General features: G+C 39.8%; 1 pseudogene; it reads right to left on the bottom strand.

Moving 5' to 3' along the window:
* Positions 1-11,387: 11,387 nt before the first annotated feature.
* LOC123577565 lies at positions 11,388-14,921 on the bottom strand (annotated as a pseudogene).
* Between the last annotated feature and the right edge of the window lie 1,461 nt (positions 14,922-16,382).

The following is a 16,382-nucleotide window of genomic DNA, read 5'->3' as shown; positions in this document are numbered from 1 at the left end:
GGAGAATCAATTACATGGTTCTGTGCTAGGATGAGGACAGGATTCCTTCTGTAAAAAGAGATGGGATAAGGATGTGGACTCAAAATGGTATCATGCACCATTTAATTAACTGCAGTTATATAAGAGAAAGTGGAGTGGTATCCCATCCAGAACATATTAAAATACAAAAAGACAGTGCAGGTAATATCATGCCAAAACCAAATATCTAGTGCCCAATAAGAACGTTAAGGACAGGATCACCCACGGTAACCTCGTTGGTGAGAGATCAGAGAGGACTTTAAGGGAATCACAAGGAATATTGCAAGCGAGTAACAAGTAGGATAGTCTCCCATAATAGACTCAAGAGGGGCAAACCCAAAAATAAAGAGCCCCAGCTGCAAATGAATATGGGTTTTAGCTGAAATTTATATAAAATACTTATTTGTGCGTACAAGAAAAAACAAGATTCTATTCAGTCACTACCACAAACAGAAAAAGGTACAGGCGGCTGTAATATTTTCATTTCAATCAGCAACTTATCTTTGAAACGCCTGAGTACCAGGGTCACTGAGGAAATGGAGAGGCAGGATGGCCAGTAGATGGCAGGTCACTGGCATCCCAGAACTTCGTAGAAGCTTCATTAACAAAAGCAAAGGAATAAGGGAAGTGAGAGCTGATCAGACCCATAAAATAAAAACATCCTAGAAGGGGAACTCTCGAAAACGTAGCTCTACTGAATCATTCTTACAACCATGAACCATGTTAAAATACGAACGAATCCAGATTCCAAGTATCAGGTAACAATCTTCTGTGTCCCGTCCACAGCTCGTTAGACCACCTCTTCTTGCTCGTCAGCACACAGAGAGTGCTCGTTATGCAGACGTTATTTAAAGCAGGCAAATGACTCCTTTGGGTATTGACTTTGGTGTCAATGCCAATTTTGAGTTTGCCATAGAAAGCACTAAGAACTCACGGTTTTGATCTTCTGCCAAAAAGCACGAACGATGTGGCTGCTTTTCCAGTGACTGTGCTTGAGAGTCGTCAGATCTCATTAAGGAAGAAGAAAACATAGATGGCACGGAAGTGATGTTCAAGTAGATTTCTCAGTGAGGAGTTCTAGGACTGAATTGCTCAGAACTAGAGATGCGGAGGATACAGGATGCCGTTGTAATAAGTTGTGACTCCCTGGCAATAGTTGCATCATCACTATTGTTGGTCTTTACTTTCTATCATGTTTCCCATAAACCTAGCTCACGCCCAGTTTGTCTGAAATTTGAATTCCCATGTTAAATTTTCCTGTCTGCACTATCACACCTTCTGCATTGGAAACTTGTCAAAGGGTCTAACACCTTGTTCTTTTACATCTTTAAGTGCAGACGGGAGAGTGTCCTTCTGTGTCTCTGCAAATCCACGTCAGTTCAGTTTTGCCTATATCTCACCGGTGAGAGCATTTGCCCTGGTTTCTCCTCCAAAGGCAGGAAAAAAAAAAAAAGGGACAAACTCCCTCTTTTGCCACTTGTGACCCCTTATTACGTTCATTTGCTTAATCAGCATGGTGAGGTTTTTCCTTCCCACCTAATTAACATATTGAACTTTAACATTTCCTCATGAAAACAACACTCAATAAATGGGTAAAAAATTTAAAGGACATCCAAACATCTGCATGAGAGGATAAGAAACTTTGATTTTTCTTAAACTACAGTTCTGTTTATAAAACTATATTGTGAAACTTACACTCAAAAGTAACAGAGATAGACAGAATGGTTTTCGAGAAAGGAACTTAAAGGAGAAACTCTTCTCTGCAAAAGGCTACAAATGTTAAGAAGCAATGGAACATTTCAGGTCCACATCTATCAAATTGCAATCATGGATCTTGCAACACTTACATTAAGTTGTTAATAGAAATGGGAACAGTTTATGGGGCGCCTGGGTGTTTCAGTCAGTTAAGCGTCTGACTGGCTCAGGGCATCATCTCAAGGTCATGAGTTCAAGCCCGGCATCAGGCTGTGTGCTGATAGCGCACAGCCTGCTTGAGATGGTCATTCTCTTCTCTGCCTCCCTCACTCTCTCAAAATAAATAAACTTAAAAAAATGTCTATAACAGCTTATAGACAATTATTTCCTACTCTTTGGAATTTATCTTTTCTGCTCATCTTGATTTGCTCGAAATTCCATTTGATAGTATGTGGAATTCTGCAGACAACCAAATACCATGTAGAAAAATCAGTCTTTAGTTCTCTATTTTTTATAGGTTATTCCAGTGTTTAAGTTAGACACATGATCAGGATGTTACCCCACAGAACTCGTGTGACTGTAAGCCAGGATATGAGGAGGAAACTGGACCTCAAGAGAACTCCTGCCACAGGCTTGTCGGGTCTCCTCACAAGAGCCACTATTTGCGGGAAAGGATTCTTTTTGGCCGCTATTTAAGCTTACCTCTTTGTACTTGGTTTTTAAAGCAATGCTTTTTCCGGCAAAGGGGCAGGAGTGTTTAGTCTGGGTTTTGACGTATAGTATCTGAATCATGCTCAGTTTGTTTGCCGGAGACTCCCAATTTTAGCTTTGATGACTCTAATATTTTAATTTTATTGGATTTTTTTCAACTAAGCTTTCCGACAGGCTCAAGATTCCAAATTAGATATTACTCATTCTCGAGGAGACCACGCATTCATTAATGGGTTCTTCAAATAAAATTTGAAGAATATTGAAAACTATTGGACCTGTCTAAAATGGGCTAAATACTTCAGTTATGTTATTCATCAAAACTGGTGGTTTCGGGTTTACTAATAAGGTCAGTGCTCTATTTGATGGGATGTAAATAGAATCCTGTACACAACCAAGTATTTGCTTCTTGGCCTAAGATTATTCTATTAAAAGCATTTAGTCATTTTTTTTGAAGTTTAATTACTTATTTTGAGGAATAAAGAACATGATCCGGGGGCAGGGGGTAGGGCAGTAGGGGACAGACAGAGAAGGAGGGAGAGCATCCCAAGCAGGCTCCATGCTGACATGGGGCTTGATCTCACGAACCATGAGATCATGACCTGGGCCAAAATCAAGAGTTGGAGGCTTAACTCACTGAAGGAAGATGAAGCACGACCAGTAAGGACATGCAGCTCATGAGCTGTAAAGCACTTCTTGGCTATTACCCTTAGAGTAAGTTTTCCTTCATTTCAAAAGATGGATTGGAAGGAAATACTGCCACCAAGAGAGTATACCAGGTACCCCAGGCTTGGGGTGTTATGTTCTCCAAGCAATTTTATTCGTTAGAGCAAAGAAAGGGAAACATTAATTATTCTACCATCATTTTATGGGCTATAGGTCATAAGGATCTTATGTCTTACATTGTATGGCCTCCATTTGAGAGCTCAGGAGGACTTTATCTCAAATTCTAGCGTGTTAAAATAAGTTATTAAGTAATTAGCAGTCTGGAAAACAGGCCTCCTTGATGTTTATCTTTAAAACAGGATAATTCTGGTTTGCATAAAACTTTCTATGCAAAATAGCATACTACTGCTGTCTATCTTAGTCCAACTTGGTTTACCGGGATTAGTACAACTAACCAACATTCTTACATGCTTTTATTTTAGCACATTTTCTGAGCATCTAGCTACTGGCGGAGGTTTCCAAGATGAAATAGGTGTCTAATAGGTCTTCAAACAGCTTATAGGATATACGTGGATATGAGAAAAATATGTAACTATCAGAAGGCAGAAAGAGCTACAGTGCCCTGGGGATTCCAAAGAAAGATCAGTATAGTAATTCAATGTTATTCTCAGCCTATTCTGTGGATGTTGTGAGGTAGGAATAAATATCTCTTTAAAAGAAGCTACCATTTGCTACTTTACTTAGCAAAGGAGTTAAAGGGACATGTTTAACCTTTTAGGAATTTATCGGTTTCCCGCTTTTTAGATAAAGGCTCAGAAGCTGAAGTACCAATATCAGAAAAGGAACTGAATTAGAGCATCGAAGCCTAGTATAGAACTTATATCTACTCTTTATGTAACCAGTAACTTTAAAGTAACTCCTCCAAATCTAACTGTTGGTGAAAATGCTCACATATAATTTAGCCATGATTTAAGATTTTGCTAACAGATACTGACATTGTGGCAGAACTACTGGCTCATAAAATACACATTGTACTTCTTATATTAAAGTGTAAGGTTTTAGTCAGGGAAAACCAGTAATATTAACGATCATGATAATTAAGAACTCAATAAGAATACCCTAAAAGTCAACACAAAATTAGAAACATTTTAGGAACGGAACAAAGGAAGTCTGTAACCATCTGTTTCAGAACAAAACACATATGCATTCACCAATTTCGCAGTTTTAGATAGCATTTTAGTAATGAGTGAATGCATCGGTGTTAGAATTACTATCCATGACATACTGACCAGCAGCTGCCTTTTCAACAAATATGATCTATCATCTCTCCATCTATTACCCACATATCTGTCTTCAGGTTTGAATCATAATTTCTCATGAAGAGAATTCAAAAACTTAACATAGCATGTCCTATGGGCCCACCCTTCCAGGCTCCGGCCATGGTATTTAAGATGCCACCATTAGATTGTTTTCTAGTGAAATGCATATTGTGTGTTTTGAGACTTCCATAAGTTGTGTTATGGATGACCTTTCTTGCTAACTTCTTCTTTGTTAGATGATTTGATTTTGGTCTCTTACATGGAACTCTTACTCTTAACCCTTATGGTTTTCTAAAAAAATTTTTTTCTTAGTATTCAGTTTCCTCTTCCTACTTTTTAAATTGCTACCCAAAGTATACATTAAATATAATAAAGTTGTACGCTCTCACCTATATTTTTCTAGCTTTCTTAAGACTTTCAGGATATTTACTCCAATAATATGGGCATCATCTTGTTCATAAAACTTCAGTATCATTTTTGGTCTTTGCTTGGTAGCATGAACACTGAACTATGGGAGTATATCTATCTCCCTGGTGGATTATTCTCGCTCAGAGCAGGTGAACATCTAAGTACAATAGAAATTAGGAGTCTCTCTCCCCAAATCCCTCCTGTCTTTTATTTCTATTTTTTCTCTTTTATCACGACCTCACACCACCTCTCTCCTGAATCTGCTCTAAGTGTTCTTAAAAAAGGAAATTAATTGCTTATTTGTCCCCTCTGACACCATAAAATGTTAACTTATTTATTCATTGTCCTATTCAGTTGTTTTTACATTCTAGGAAAAGTCACTTGGGTCTATTTTTTACTTTACACAAAACCTTAATGAACATCAGAGCATCAGGCATGTTAGTTTACATATATATGAAGATAGGGATGGCATCTATTAATGTCTTTAGTCAAGAAAACAAATCTTCACTTATTGATAGGCCATTTCTGTGGTCTCTCCACATCAAGAAACTACCCTTTCCCTATAGATGGTAAAGAATCACATCCCTCAGTACCCTAACTATAATCACCCTTTGGTGATTATAGATGCTTTCTTCAATATGATTGTTCTCCTAAAGTTCTCTTCTAAATGTGCTAACAGTCTAAAGGTCTGGAACCAAGGGTCATAAAGTAACTATTGGAAACGTAAAAAAGAAAAGGTAAAGAAAAAGTTGAACGTATGTGTGAAAAAGCATGTAGAAACAGGCTGTTTGGTAAAATGTCAGCATTTGTGTTTTATCAATTTTTCATAAATAATAACTTATTTCGTACATAGCATATTGCACTTCACCCATCTTAAAACTACTACTTCACGTATGGACACATTAACACGGGGAGACATTAACTCGCCCAAGGCTGCACAGCTACATAAGGACTAAAACTATTGGTCAAAGCCACGTAGCAGGGCTTCAACGTCTACACCCCTCAACATGATACTGATCTGCACATGCATGGTTCCTTGCAGTGTGGGAACGAGGAATGTAGCTGGGCTTCCCGCAAGCCTAGTTCCCACGTACGCGGCAGCACTGACAAGTTCACTTAGAAATAAAAGGGGGAAACAATGTACCACCCCATGCAATCCACAGATTCAGTGCAATCCTTATCAACAGCATTTTCACAGAACTAGAATACCACCAAAATTTTTTGGACCCACAAAAGACCCCAAATGGCAAAAACAATCTTGAGAAGGAAAAACAAAGCTGGACACATCACAATCCCAGATATTGAGAGATACTACAAAGCTGTTGTAAACAAAACCGTAGGATACTGGCTCAAAAAGACACCAATGGAGCCAAACAGAGATCCCGGCAATAAACTCGCAATTATATCATCAATTAATCCATGACAAAGGAGGCAAGAATATGCACTTGGGAAAAGACAGTCTCTTCAATAAGTAGTATTGGGAAAACTGGACAGCAATTCGAAAGAATGAAACTGGACCACTTTCTTCCAGCATACACAAAAATAAACTCAAAGTAGATTAAAGACCTAATTGTGAGACCTGAAACCATAAAACTCTTAGAAGAGAGCACAGGCAATAATTGCTCTTATGTTAGCCACAGCAACTAAAAGATAACCTACTGAATGGGAGAAAATTTTTACTAATATATGACTATAAGGAGTTAATACCTAGAATATATGAAGAACTTCCACAACTGATCAAATAGTAGTAGTAAATAATACTCATCTGATTAAAACGGGCAAAACAAAAACAAAAAAAAAACAGAACCTGAATAGACATTTTTCCAAAGAAGACATCCAGATGGTCAACAGACACATGAAAAGATACTCAACGTCACTCATCAGCAGGGAAATACAAATCAAAATTATGATAGGATATAACCTCACACCTGTAAGAATGGCTTGTGGTAAATACAAAAGAAACTACATGTTGCCAGCAAGGATGAGAAGATAAAGGAACCCTCTTGCACTGTTGGTGGGAATGCAAACTGGTGCAGCCACTGTGGATAACACTATGGAGCTTCCTCCAAAAATTAAAAGTAGAATCACCTTATGATCATATAATTCCACTACTTGGTATTTACCCAAAGAAAATGAAAGAAGAAAATTCATTTTTTTAATGTTCGTTTTTTGAGAGGGAGAGAGAGAATGGGTGGGGAAGGGGTAAGAAGAGAGGGGGGATGGAGGACCCCAAGCAGGCTCTGGGCTGACAGCAGACTCCGATGTGCAGCTCAAACTCATGAGCCATGAGATCATGACCTGAGCTGAAGTCAGATGCTTAACTGACTGAGCCACCTAAGCCCCCCAAAAAACTAATTCTAAAAGATATATGCACCCTAAGTCTATTCCAGCATTATTTGCAATAATCAAAATATGGAAGCAACGTAAGTGTCTAGCCATCAACGAATGGATAACATACAATGGAATATTATTCAGCCATAAAAAAGTCTCATAAAAATGAGATCTTGCCATTTGCAACAATATGAATGAGCCCAGGGAGCATCATGCCAAGGGAACTAAGTCAGCCAGAGAAAGACAATCACCATATGATTTCACTCACGTGGAATCTGAAAGACGACAACAGAAACAGACCCATAAATACAGAGAACAAACTGCTGGCTTCTGGGGGGAGTGTGTGGAGGGACAGGGAGTGTGGGTGAGGGGGAGTGAGAAGCACAGGCTCCCAGTCACTGTCACCAAGTGAGGAGGTCCCTTGGACAGAGGCACCACACCGAGAGCAGTGGTGGTGACAGTGCCGTGTGGTGATCCATGCACTTACGAGAACAGCAGATGTAGAGAACTGGAATCACTATGCTGTTTGCCCGAAACTATCAACTGTACCCAGATTTTAAAAATTAAAGATACACAAATGAAAGTATTAAAAAAAGGTGGAGAAAAGGGAAAAGAGTAGAGAACATAGCCCCAGTTAGGTCTCCTTTGGCTGGTGACTATCCGATTTCCCACGGTCATTCTAGAAGAGCGAAGGTTGTTTCACAACCAACAAAAACAATGCAACAGTCATCCAAGAACAAGTGTCAGCTAAGGAACCCAGGAAAGCCAGGAATTTCTTGCCAAAAGAGAAGAATTTTAAAAACTGAGTCAGAGTCAGGCTGGTGCAAACTGTCAGAGAAAGGGTATAATCAGAACTTGTGCTCATACGAGAAAAATTAACGCAGGTCTATTACCCTCAATATATAAACTTCTCCTGAAACGGCAGGCATGAGAGGCAGAAGAAAGGCACGGAAGCAGAAAGCGTTAGAGAGAGCGTGTGGTGTTGCAGCTGTCCAGATAATCAGCGGCCAATAATAAATCAAAACAACACTAAAAACACGTACAGAAATTAAGAAATATGTGAACCATTTGGTTTTAGGCCACAGTTTAAGGAGTTTAAGAGCTAGGTGATACTATAAACCAGATGACCCCTCATACAGTAGGCGATACCATAAACGAGATGATTACTAATACAGCACTTGAGAATAGCCTCCATCAGAACATGGGAGTAGGTTACGCTACATGAAACGAGTCCAGGACTGCTCATCAGTGGAATGCAACACAGAGGGATCACCCGGGATTGTCCTGATGGGCCCCATGCCATCGTGGGGCAGTGACAAGTGGAAGAGGAAGACAGAGAAGGGGCCCGAGTAACGCCAAGCGAGGAGGACCGGGCCCACCACTGCTGGCCTTGAAGCCCGAGGAAGGGGGCGCAATCAGCAGAGGCCGGGACTGGGTGTGATGCTGGAATCTGCAGAACAGCAAACAGCCCGGCTGATGTCTCGCTGTATCAGCCCGATGACACCCACATCAGATGGTTTCCTCTACCAGTCGAAGGTAGCGAATCTGTGTGACGCCGGTTTCTGGACTTGTAGACGACGCAGGCCTGTGGCCACGACTCCATCTGCAGGAGCTTGGTCTGGGTGCTGCTGAGTTTACTGGGTATGGCATGGGTTCCCAGGGCCCCGTGACCTAGAGTCTGCTTCAGAAAAGGAGATCCTTCACGGCTGTTCGTGTGTGGTCCCTGGGCTCTGAAGCGGTTCCTAAATCTTTTCTGTGATGCTTACAGACACCTACATTGTAGGTCTTGGTCCCCATCTCCCACTGCCCTAAATGATTTCCTACCCTTAAAAATATACGTGATTGGGCTCTGGGCAATTAGAGCCCGTGGCACTCCTGCTTATATTTAGAGAAACCAGATGTTTATGATCGGAGGGAACTGTGGAGTCAGCATGCTTGAAATAGCACACAACATACAAGAACATATGCAATTGTTTTTCCCATATGAGATCATAGCAAATGTAACGATTTCAGTACCTGTTATTATGCAAAAAATGATCAGGAGTGCAGTGTCTTTCACATTCATAATATGCTGTATATATTACATGGCTCTCTTCATAGGTGATAAAGTATCAAATAACAACCCATTGACTTGATTGCATTTCCTGCAAGTAATTTCCTCTGGAGGGGAATTCAAGGCCAGTCTTGGACTGTACCATTCTGCTTCCCAAATATGAAATAGAATTCTGGAGGTGGGAGGGAGGGGACAGTGGGTGATGGGTAGTGAGGAGGGCACCCTTTGGGATGAGCACTGGGTGTTGTATGGAAACCAATTTGACAATAAATTTCATTTAAAAAATAAAAATAAAAATGTCAAAAAAAAAAAAAAGAAAGAATAGAATTATACCTGAATACGCCCTTTGGGAGTTTTGGTAAGATTTTGAGAAGACCTGAAACTCTTCTGATTTTAAAGAAAACCATGTCCCAAAAGCTTAAACTTGGACTCCTCACATTCCATATTATCAGTGTATGATTTGATAAATTGTTTATAGTTCATTTTGTTTGAATTTAACAGCTACAGGTTTGTTTTTTTTAATTTAACCATAAAGGCAACCTATACTACTATCTCAAATGAAAACACTCATTGATTTGTGGGTGATAATAAATGAAATCATAAACACCCATATCCGATGCAGAAATGAGTCATTATTAACCAATGAATTGACCTGAATCATCTGTGTTTTTGGCAAGAACTAAATAACTCTTCCCCTCTTTCTTCCCTTCATCTGGTTTTCTCTAGGTTCATCCAGTTGAACAAACTATCTTAAATATGATCCCAACCTTTTTTTTTTTTCCCTTTTTTGTCTTAACTGGCAAACGTTGCTTGTGATACTTTTTATAATACTGGCCATGTTGGCAAGTCCTTAACATTTACGTTTGGAAAATAAAACAAAAAAATAAAATAATCCACGTGATTCTCACACTTCATCAGACAATTTATGACTTTGACAAAGCAAAGTAAGTTAGAAATTGACCATTACATATCTCCCAATACTGTATTCTATAAACTAAGGTCTATTTCAGCAAAATCATAATATAAACTCAAACTGTTTATGCAACTTTGAAAAGATATCAAATCCCATATTATACATAGAATTCCATATATTTTGGCAATATATTTGATTTTTTGTTAAAAAAGATTAAAATGGGGGCGCCTGGGTGGCGCAGTCGGTTAAGCGTCCGACTTCAGCCAGGTCACGATCTCGCGGTCCGTGAGTTCGAGCCCTGCATCAGGCTATGGGCTGATGGCTCAGAGCCTGGAGCCTGTTTCCGATTCTGTGTCTCCCTCTCTCTCTGCCCCTCCCCCGTTCATGCTTTGTCTCTCTCTGTCCCAAAAATAAATAAAAACGTTGAAAAAAAAATTAAAAAAAAAAAAAGATTAAAATGCCAATCAAAAGGGTGACAAAAAATTTAAGTTCAATCATTATGTCAGTATTTTATTATGTCATTTTTTAAATGTTGGTCTTTGATTAAATGTAATACAGAAAACTGGAATTCCTTCATTGTTCATTAACAAAGGATTTGTTATTCATATAACCAAAATAAAACACTTTAAGAACTACTTACAAATGTAACAAAATATTTTAATGAGAAACACTATTAAAAAAATCAGTAAGTCTTTTCAGCTATGCTAGACAGAACATGTTCTAGAATTTCTGATAAAAACTTTTACTTTTCCTTTGCAAGATATAAATCAGGAGGACCTCAACAAAAAACGTATGAATTAAGTTTGGAAAAGCTATAAAAGAGACTTTTAGAATGGACACTTTTTTTTCCCCCTTTCCTAGAATGTATGTCATCATTCAAGAAGCATGTTTATAAATTTCACTGAAGAGAATATTTAATAATGTGACAGATCTGCTTCCTCAAGTATTTCTCTTATCAAGATAATGTCTATCACACTGCAATCAACAGCAAAACCAAAAAAAATCAAAATTCAAATTTAGAGAAACATGTTTTCTAAAGGAAGCCTGTTTAAAACCTAATATTTAGAAGGTTCTTGCAGCCCCAAATAAATTTTACAAAAATTTATTTTCCTTGATTTCATGTAACCTGAACATACTATTCTCTAACACTTAGAGTAAATGATTGAACAGTCAATATGCAGTTGATTACTCAATAAATTGGAAGTCAAGGGATCAATATTCCTAAGTACATAAGTACATCATGGTCTCACTTGTCCAATTGTATTGTTAGCTCCAGTCGACTTGCCACACCTGTAAAACCAGTCCTGAATCCTGGAACTTCAAGTCCTTGATGAAGGATGCTACTATAAGGTGTGTCTGTGATTAAGTCCCAAACCCTAAGGTCTTGGGATGTTTGGTGGAATAACTGGACTCATGTTTTTTTCCAGCGGTGCTGAATGAAAATTCTGGAAGTGGGCTACTAGCTTTAGCAGGAGTCAACGTGACAGGGTTTGAATCACTAGCACCTTTTAAAGGGGGTATAAAATTATGGGATCTGCAAAGTTTAGGACATTGGCTTCAACAGGCTCAGAGAGTAAGGCAGGTCTAATCCAATCACCCTTGAAAATCTGAACAGTACAAGTAGACACTAGAGTGTAAAGCCTGTTGGTCACTTGAGCAAGAACCATTTGTTGATTTGCATCTTGTCAAATTCTTACATGCACTGATCCAGCGGGCCAAAAACTTAGGGTCCCAAGATGCTCGTTTCCAACTTCTAAAACTCCACCCAAGGTAGATACCTCTCTAAGTTTGTCTGATGGACCAGTAACACAGGGTAGTGTTGTCTGGAGTCATACTTTGCCTCTGCACATGGTAAGTGGGTCCAATGGGCCAGTACTACAGGGTGGTGTTGTCTGGAGTCATACTCTGCCTCTGCACACGATAACTTTGTCCAGCGGACCACTACTACAGGGTAGTGTCGTTTGCAGTAATACTTTGCCTCTACAGGCTCATGGGCTACATGGTGCCAAATGTCCAAGAGCAACAAACATGGCAGAGACGGAGTCCACGGCAAGATAATTACAAATTTCAACGAGCATATGTGTGACACAAAGACCAAATGCTCCGGCAAGATCAAACAAGACACACGGACTCACTCAGGGAGGGTAGATACTGCTACGTCCCGGAATAATTCCACACAAGCCTCCACTACGCTCTGCGACACGCTCCTGAATCCAAGTTGTACCAGCAGCCCCGAAGACCTAACACGGTTTACTCCGATTACAAAGCACCTTGAACAACTTGAAGCAAGAGCCACTGAAGTACCTACTAATGATCTCCCCAGGCGTATCTGCAGCCTCTCCAAAAAGCGTTCTTTCTTTTAATATAAAGAGAGCTCCCACTTGTGCCAAGACTGAAGAGGGAAATACAGGCAAGACTTCCCATCTTCCAAATCCAAGTGAACAGAGAGGCAGGGTTTCCTCATCGTGACCCAGTAAGTACCGTACCAAACATGCCGTTCAACTAAGAGGATTGGATGGTGAAATAAACGTGGGCAGGGAAAGCTCTCCTGTTAGTGGGCCCGCGCCCCACAAGCAGGAGGACGGTGTACGTTCAGTTTACTGCACCAAAGAGCAATCTCCTCCAGGACCTTCGGTCAGCTGTTACAAGTCTACACTCCTGGAATAACTCACCAGAAAAAACACCTCGTGGTTTCTAAAGAGAAGAACCGTCCCCGTGAGGAGGAACAACAGTTTCTGTTGGAGAAGCTCTGGGAGCTGTGCATTCCTTACGGCCAGCATCCCAACATTTGAGAGTAGAAATATTTTTGTGATATTTTGTTGGGAGATGAATTAAGATTTAGAACAGATCAGACTTGGGAATCTCCTCTTGAACGTGGAAACGTAGCACTGGGGCCCCCCCACTGGGGATCAAAGACACTTGTGAAAGGCATGTTCACGGACTGAAAAACTATGCCCTTAATGTAGGAAGTTTTTAAGACATGCTATTATGATAAAGCTCAAGTGAGCCAAAGAATTACACGATAGAAACAAATTCTGTACATTTACGGAAAGCAAACGCATGTGTTAGGCAAATCATGTCATGTGTAAAATACATAGACTCAAGAATACTTATCTGCTAGAATACTGACACCTTATGAGCATTGGTTTCCTATAATGTTCCATTTTCTTAAACCCAAATGATTTTTTAAGATATTTTCCATTTTATTTTTAAATGTTTATTTTTCAGAGAGTGCACACGTGAGCACACAAGCAGTGGAGGGACAGGGAGGGAGGCTCAGAATCTGAAGCGGGCTCCAGGCTCTGAGCTGTCAGCACAGAGCTGACGTGGGGCTCGAACCCACGACCCTGAGGATCACGATTAACTGACTGAGCCACACAGGCACCCCTTAAGAATTTCCAATTAAACTATTTAAACATCATATTTGATAAGTATGCAATAATTTATATTAAAAATGAGTTGAGTCATGAAGTGTCCTAGTCATTCCCTTTTAGGTCCATAAGCTTCAGATGCATTCTTTTACTAAAAGCTCTTAAGAAATCTCATCTTATTTCTAATTCAATGTCAGAGAATTAACGTGTTGACACTGGAATTAGATTATCAATCCCAGTGTAATTGAAATGATATATGTAACCACTTAATAGAACAGGGAGTGTAGATGGAAAAGAAAACATCCCTATCTTCTTGCCTAAGAACTAGATTCTCTGCCTTTAAGGACGACAATTATTTCCATCTCCATTCTAATTCAATCCACAGCCCCCAGAACAGAACTATGGGTGCTCTATTTCATTCTGTCTTCAACGGAATTTGAACTGAGGAATTGGAGCAGATATCCACTTATTCACAAATGCAGTCTATTTCTAATTCTTGGCCAAGTAAGCTCTCAGAAAGATGAGTTAAAAAAAATTCTTAGCACCCATATATATGACGAAGGTATTTTGGCTTGTGAAGAATGAATATAGCTTCAATTCTGGCAAGATTTTTTACAACGATGAAAATCAGCATCATCCTTACAGGAAATACTTCCTAACCCCCCTCTGTTCCATTTGAAGAGCAGTCACAAATCATTTTAAAGTCCTTGCTCCTAGGGTGGATTCTCACACTGTCCTAGGCTTCATACTTTATAGGATTTGAAAAATCAATGTGATAATTTCATTCAGAATAAAAATGTGAACACCTTGAACTTGGAAAGGAGCAAATGTCAGCATAGCACATCGATATTTTCCATTTGGTACCAGTTGGTACAGAGCTTAAAAACAAAAAGACCAGGAGAGAGAGGGATAACCAGAAGGAATGAGGTTACATAGAGACAGTACATACACAAGTCCATACACGCTCAAGCCCTCAATCTTAGCGGAACCATGGTTCTGGTAAGCTGCTGGAAACACTAAGAGAAGCGAACATTCCCATAACATACCAAGGAAGAGTAAGCAGTATAAAGGAAAGATCATTTACCACAGGCACAAACGTCTATGGTTCACTTACCCACTCGGCCACTTGTTAGCTCTACGACCTTAGGGCATGCTATGTCCCCCTCGTAACCTCAATCTTTCCATCTGAAAGATGAGGCTAATAGCACCTTCTTCACAGGGGTCCTGAGGGGAGTTTACGGAATCTGAGTAGGAGTGTTGTGCCTGTAGAGGTGGCGGTTGTGGTCGGGGAGTTCATAGAGTAGGACGCAGACCACCCAGATTCTAGTCTTAGTTCCACTACTCACCAGCTGTGCACCCTGCATGTGTGACAGGTTCTCTGAACCTCGGCAGTTCTGCCTGAAAAATGCAGGTAATTGTTTAGGCTCTACCTTCCTCATCGCTTTATTTTCAAATCAAGTAAGATAAATACATTTAAAAACGGAAAGAACTGTTTCAGCATAATATTAATTATGCCAGAATGGCAGGCTCTACAGACCATTTTTACTTTCAAGAACCCACCAGACTCCTTAGGAATAAAAACGCATGGAAAACAAAAGTACATATTTACATTATGTTCTTTACAAAAAGGTTCAATGGTTATTAATTAAAAGGTCTCATTGACATTCAGAAGTTTAATGCTTTACTAAGATCAATTATCTTCACTTGTGTCCACTAAACACAACAGATTTAGACGGTACTCATACAATATTGGTCTTGAAATCTCATTCTGCGTTAGGTCATTTTCTCCTATCTAAAGAGACAGATTTTAGTAAAACAGTGTTTGCCACTGAGAATGTTTTTTTAAAATAATCTTATGTCCTCGTGAAGCCTCTTAGGTTTACACTTTGGATTTTAAGTAAAGCAATCCACGCTGATTTTCTTTTTTTTTTTTTTTTTTTTTTTTAATTTTTTTTTTTTTTTTTCAACGTTTATTTATTTTTGGGACAGAGAGAGACACAGCATGAACGGGGAGGGGCAGAGAGAGAGGGAGACACAGAATCGGAAACAGGCTCCAGGCTCTGAGCCATCAGCCCAGAGCCCGACGCGGGGCTCGAACTCACGGACCGCGAGATCGTGACCTGGCTGAAGTCGGACGCTTAACCGACTGCGCCACCCAGGCGCCCCAATCCACGCTGATTTTCAAATTAACTACGATACACAACAAAGTCCTTCATAACAAAGTACCATCATTCATAGATACTCAGAAACAATTATTCTAAATCTGACTCCTTAAACAAGTTTGTAAAGGAAAATCAGTTATTATTCTACAGTATTTCAGAGGAGCCTCAGAAGGCATGTTAGGATTCGTAGGATTTCTTGAATGTAAGTTCTGGGACATTGAGCCAAGAGCTAAAAATATTTTTAAAAAGTTATGAGGTTATAACGCATTTTGCTGTACTTCAGGAATGTTTAAAATGCTGATAAAGGAATGGTAAGCTGTTCAGTAGGTGTTGTTTTCCGCCCCACCCCCCCCCTTCCCCCCGCCCTGGGAGGTGGGGCAGACTCTTGGAAATACAAATTTCAGCCAAGAAAAAAAAAAAAAAAAAGCTACTGAGGTTAAACAAGTTTTGCTCACTCAGCCTTATTATAAAACCAATGTCAGTCATACTCAACTGCTTGTCCCACTCTTGTTAACAGGGTATGGGTTTTGCAACTGGTGGAGTCATTCATTCACCCCTTGAACCCGACAGACATCAGTTTCTCGTCCCTGAGGTTCCAAAAGGAAAGCAAGCATACAGACTTCCTTATCTCGTGAAGGAGAGAGGAAATAAACAAATGAAGACGTACTTATGTTAGGCGGGAATATGCGCTATAAAGAAAAATGAGGAGCAGTAAAGGAGGAAACCAGCCATAGGAAC

The sequence above is a fragment of the Leopardus geoffroyi genome, chromosome D2 (genome assembly GCF_018350155.1).
Source record: "Leopardus geoffroyi isolate Oge1 chromosome D2, O.geoffroyi_Oge1_pat1.0, whole genome shotgun sequence".
Taxonomy (NCBI): domain Eukaryota; kingdom Metazoa; phylum Chordata; class Mammalia; order Carnivora; family Felidae; genus Leopardus; species Leopardus geoffroyi.
This window is presented reverse-complemented; position numbering and strand designations above follow the sequence as displayed.